This window comes from Miscanthus floridulus, chromosome 11 (genome assembly GCF_019320115.1).
Source record: "Miscanthus floridulus cultivar M001 chromosome 11, ASM1932011v1, whole genome shotgun sequence".
Taxonomy (NCBI): domain Eukaryota; kingdom Viridiplantae; phylum Streptophyta; class Magnoliopsida; order Poales; family Poaceae; genus Miscanthus; species Miscanthus floridulus.
The window spans coordinates 68,469,380-68,475,451 of NC_089590.1; positions in this window are offsets into that span (position 1 = coordinate 68,469,380).

Genomic DNA, 6,072 nt, shown 5'->3' on the forward strand with positions numbered 1-6,072 from the left:
TCAAAGGTAAACTTTTCTGGCTCTTTTTGACCAAAGGGACATGATATCGGCTTTTTATTCTTAACCCACTCAGCTAAGCCGATAACTGGTTCTTCATCAGAGTCAGAATCTCCTACCTCTTCAACAAATGATACCTTTTTACTCCAGTTCTTTTTAGGTTCAAAAACCCTAGTGTCCTGATCAGAGATCCTTTGCACAAGATGACTGAGACTTTCAAACTCCTGAGAAGCATATCTGTCCTTAATATGTGGCAATAACCCCTGGAAAGCCAAATCGGCAAGCTGCCGATCATCCAGCACCAGGCTGTAGCACTTATTTTTTACATCTCGTAGCCTTTGTACAAAGCTTTCTACCGATTCATCATTACGCTGTCTCAATTTTACTAAATCGGTAAGCTTCTTTTCATGGATTCCAGCAAAGAAGTACTTATGGAATTGTTTTTCTAGATCAACCCAAGTAATAATAGAATTTGGTGGTAATGAAATGAACCATGTAAATGCTGATCCAGACAAAGATGATGAAAATAATCGAACTCTTAATTCATCTCTGTTAGCTGCCTCTCCACATTGAATAATGAAGCGATTGACATGTTCCATTGTTGATGTATCATCTTGCCCAGAGAATTTAGTGAAATCCGGTACCTTGTACCGATTTGGGAGAGGAATTAAATCGTATGCAGGAGGGTACGGAGTCCGATAAGAATACGTATTGACCTTGGGCTTTATCCCAAACTGATCCTTCATAATTTCTGCTATCTTATCAGCCCAAAAAGCATCAGCTTCCTGCTGACGAACTGGTTGAACTTCTACCGGAGGTACCTGCTGACATCCCTCCACATATCTTTGTGGCCCACGATCTCCAGCAATCGGCATATTTGCCGTTACTTGTGGTCCATTAGTCTGTTGGAAAGGATTCATCGGCTGAGCTGCCGATGCTTGATTCTGGAAACCAGCTTGCATATGATCTTGTTGAATCCCTGCCACCTGCTGATTTCGCTGAACTGTATGTTGAACAGGTAACTGTCCTGACCAATCATTATTAGAACTCATCGGTACAAAACTTACCGATGGCTGGTAATTTGCCGATATCGTTGGATAATTATAACTGGTTTGAGGCATGAACTGAACCCCAGTTTGACTCATAGCAGGGGCTTTCTGCTGCATCGGCAGTAAGCTCGCCGATGGACTTGAATTGAATGTTTGAACCATAGGCATCTGGAAACCTCCTGGAGTTGGTTGCACAGAAGTAGTTGCGGCATATTGAGGCACTTGAGCCATCGGCGAAACGGCCGATGATAAAGGCGCTCTTCCTGCTGCATCAAATACTTGAGGTAATCTAGGATTGAAAGCAGATGACTCTGGAGGCATGCCATATCCCCACCAATTAGTAGGAATCTGGTTATTCTGAGACACAGGGCCTGACATAGCTGATGCCGATAGATCTGTATTAAGCTGAACTCGCCCTCCTGGTAACACCTGATCTGATTGTATCGGTGTAGATTGTATATTAGGTGAGCCTGCCAATACTGGAGGGGAAGTAACTTCTGTACCCGCAACGGCCGAAGGAACCGATGGAGTTTTTACAGATGCTGGCTCTGGTTGATGATAGGCAGGCCCAACGTAATGTGGTGCCGCTTGTCCTTCTTTGAGAGTTCGAACCACAGCATTATGAACAGTATTGGACAACACACTGGAATGATTAATCAAAGCATGATTTACTGCAGAATTAACCATCTCTTGAAGTTTACCAGGATTGGAATCAAAGGTAACCTGCCGAGGTAACGGCAAATCTTGCTTCTGGATGACTTGTCCACTCTTGTTCAAGCTAAACGATCTCAGACAAAGCTGCTTGTATTCTTCTACAGCCTTTTCCATAGCTTGCTTCTGTTCTTCCTTGAGATCTTCTTCTGATACTGCGATGATGTTCCCCGAATCGATCTCGGAATTGAACATATTGATTGATTGGTCCCACCGGGCGTGCCAAAAGATGTGTTGATGCAAAAGTGGATCTGCAAACACAAAGGGCTAATACCCGAATCGATATCCAAAGCGTGCCAGTCGATTTGACATGTTAATCGACAAGGATGAAGATACGAACACTTTAGTCCTGACAACAGCGATACGTCCGGAAGTCACGGCCAAGAGGTGCTCACGCGGAACTCGAGAATCGCCGAAGGTCGCACTGAAACGATGCAGCTCGCCGATTCAATGAGAACTCGTAAAAAAGAAAAAGTATGCAAATTGACGAAGTCGCCGAAAAGTAAGTAGATGCAAATAGGAGTAAAAGTTGGTTTTGATGTTGATTGAGATATCTCTTACATTGCCCCTTACTCCATATTTATACCCTGATCTAAAGAGACACAACCAAACACAACTAGGACACCAATCCCATATCTAAGGAAACACGTGACTCTTACATGAATCATACTCTAACTAATATAGAAAAGGAAATCAACTTCTATCTATTTCCCTGTCCGCCTCAATTACGATGGAAAACCTCACTGTCCTCCTTCCCATCGGCATACTCCCTATTTCATCGGTAGTAGTCTTCAAGCCTTCCTTCATCGGCATACTCCCTGTTTCATCGGCAGTAGTCTTCCAACCTTCCTTCATCGGCATATTCCCTGTTTCATCGGCAGTAGTCTTCCAGCCTCCCTTCATCGGCATTGACAACAACACCTCCAACCTCATCGGCAACGTCCGAGTCCAAATCAACCTTTCCATCGACCGTCACCAGCTATCGGCAACCATCTTTACAAGCTGGCTTTCATCGGTTATCAAAGTATTCAATAACTTTCCCCTTGCCGATTAGTCCACTCCGATTATTTTGACACGTGCAAAAAACGGTGTCAACAAATATACAACTCTAAAGATCAATTATGATACCCTTATTATTGTACAAGAATTCTTACCAAATAAGCCACATGATGCTACTAACCATGTTGTTAAGATTGATATAGCTACCTCATGTGATGATTTAATTGATGAAAGCATTGAGCATGGATCTAGTAGCAAAGGCAAGCAAGTGGTTGAGTGCAATGACTATGATGAGTGTGTCAAGCTCAAGAGTGACAATGAGAAGCTCATGAAAGATCTTGAAGAGATGAAAAGTCATAACACCATTGTGCTAGAAACTCTTGATCATGACAAAGAGTTGATCCTTGAGAATGAGAAGCTCAAAGAAGAAAACAAGAAACTCAAAGAAAAGGAGAACAATGATATTCTCAAGGAAGAGAACAAGAAGCTCAAAATGGAGAAAGAACATCTCAAGGTAGAATTAAGCAAGTTTGCTAGAGGCAAGCATCTCCAAAGTGAGCTACTCATGAATACCGTCATGAAGATAGATAGAAGTGGCATTGGATATATGGCAAGTATAGAGAAGAAGAAGGCTCAAGCTCAACACCAACAATCAAAGCTAAAGCCAAAGCCAAAGAGATGTTTTGAGTGTGGACAAGAAGGCCATTTTGCTCATGAGTGTCAAACTCCACCACCACAACCCTTGCCCAAGCATGCTATACCCTTTGCTTTCAATGCTCACTACATGCTTAGAAAAGATTCTAGTGGAAAGATGAAAGTCATGTTCTTAGGACCCCCTAACAAGACTAGGCCTAAGAAGATTTGGGTGGCTAAGTCACTTGTTGAGAAGGTGAAGGGCCCTCAACAAGTTTGGATCCCTAAAGCTTGAATCTCTTGTGTGTAGGTGAACTACAAGACCGGTGGAAGTCATTGGATTATTGATAGTGGTTGCACTCAACATATGATCGGTGATCCTCGTATGTTCACCTCACTAGATGAAGAGGTAGATGGACAAGAGAAAATAACATTTGGAGATAATTCAAATGGCAAGGTCAAAGGATTGGGCAAAGTGGCAATATCAAATGATCATTCCATCTCCAATGTGCTCTATGTTGCTTCATTGAGTTTCAACTTGCTATCCGTTGGACAATTGTGTGATCTTGGCTTCCAATGCTTGTTCACCAAGAAGGAGGTGGTTGTATCTAAGGTAGATGACAATCAAGTGATATTCAATGGATTTAGATACAACAACTTATATCTAGTTGACTTTACCTCCGAAGATGCAAACCTGAAGACTTGCCTATTCACTAAAACAACACTTGGGTGGCTATGGCATAGAAGACTTGCTCATGTTGGGATGAGCTCACTCAAGAAGCTTATGAAGAATGATTTAGTGAGAGGGTTGAAGGATGTGAAGTTTGAGAAGGACAAGCTTTGTAGTGCATGTCAAGCCGGCAAGCAAGTTGCAAACACTTATCCAACTAAAGCTTTCATGTCAACTACAAGAGTGCTAGAACTCCTACACATGGATTTATTTGGACCAACAACATACAAGAGTTTGGGAGGAAATCTCTATTGTCTTGTGATTGTGGATAACTATTCAAGGTATACATGGGTGTTCTTCCTTCATGACAAATCCGAAGTTACATCTTGTTTCAAGAAGTTTGCCAAGAGAGCTCAAAATGAATTTGAAGTGAAGCTCAAGAAGATAAGAAGTGACAATAGCAAAGAGTTTGACAACACAAACATTGAATCATATTGTGATGAAGTTGGAATCAAACATGAAGTCTCCGTAACCTATACTCCTCAACAAAATGGTGTGGTTGAGAGGAAGAACCGGACTTTGATCACTCTTGCAAGGACAATGCTAGATGAGTACAACACCCCGAAGCTCTATGGGCAGAAGCAATCAACGCCGCATGTTATGCATCCAACCGCCTATTTCTTCAAAAGTTCCTTGTCAAGACACCGTATGAGTTGCTCAATAAAAAGAAACCGGACGTCTCCTTCTTTAGGGTGTTTGGTTGCAAGTGCTACATCTATAAGAAGCGGCAACACCTAGGGAAGTTTCAAAGGCGTTGTGATATAGGTTTTCTTGTTGGTTACTCATTGAAGTCCAAAGCATATAGAGTATTTAATCACGCCACTGGCTTGGTTGAAGAAACATATGATGTGGAATTTGATGAATCTAACGGCTCCCAAGGAGCACATGAGAATCTTGATGATGTAGGTGATGAACCATTGAGGGAGGCTATGAAGAATATTCCGGTGGGAGACATCAAGCCAAAAGATGATGAAGATGATGTACAAGTCATTAACCAACTTTCTTCATCAAATGTACCACAAGATGGTGAAAAAGATGGGAGAGTAGAAAATGAAGATACTCATATCTCCCATGAGCAAATGGTGGTACAAGCACAAGATGTTGATGCTCCACAACCTCCTCCTCAAGTGGTCAATAGAAGAAATACACATCTCCTACAAGATCATCCACAAGATCTCATCATAGGGAGTCCAACAAGGGGGGTGATGACTCGATCTCAAAAACTTACTTTATTTATTGCTCATTACTCTTTTGTCTCTTGCTATGAGCCTACCAAGGTAGAAGAAGCTCTTAAAGATCCGGATTAGATCAATGCCATGCATGAAGAGTTGAACAACTTCACTCGCAATGAAGTTTGGAATCTTGAAGAGCAACCAAAAGGTGCAAGAGTCATTAGAACGAAGTGGGTGTTCCGCAACAAGCAAGATGATCAAGGTGTTGTTGTAAGGAACAAGGCAAGACTAGTTGTAAAGGAGTTCTCTCAAGTTGAAGGTTTGGATTTTGGAGAGACCTTTGCACCGGTTGCAAGATTAGAAGCCATCCGTATCCTTCTTGCATATGCATCACATCATGAAATGAAACTATATCAAATGGATGTGAAAAGTGCATTTTTAAATGGTTTTATAAATGAACTAGTCTATGTTGATCAACCTCCCGGGTTTGAAGACCCTAGATATCATAATCATGTTTATAGGTTGTCCAAGGCACTATATGGCTTAAGCAAGCCCCAAGAGCTTGGTATGAGCACCTGCGGGACTTCCTCATTGAGAAGGGCTTCACCATTGGGAAGGTCGACACCACACTATTCACCAAGAAGTTTGATGGACACATCTTTATTTGTCAAGTATATGTTGATGATATCATCTTTGGATCATCAAATGAAGACTCATACGAAGAGTTTGGTGAATTGATGTCAAAGGAGTTCGAGATGTCAATGATTGGTGAGCTTACATT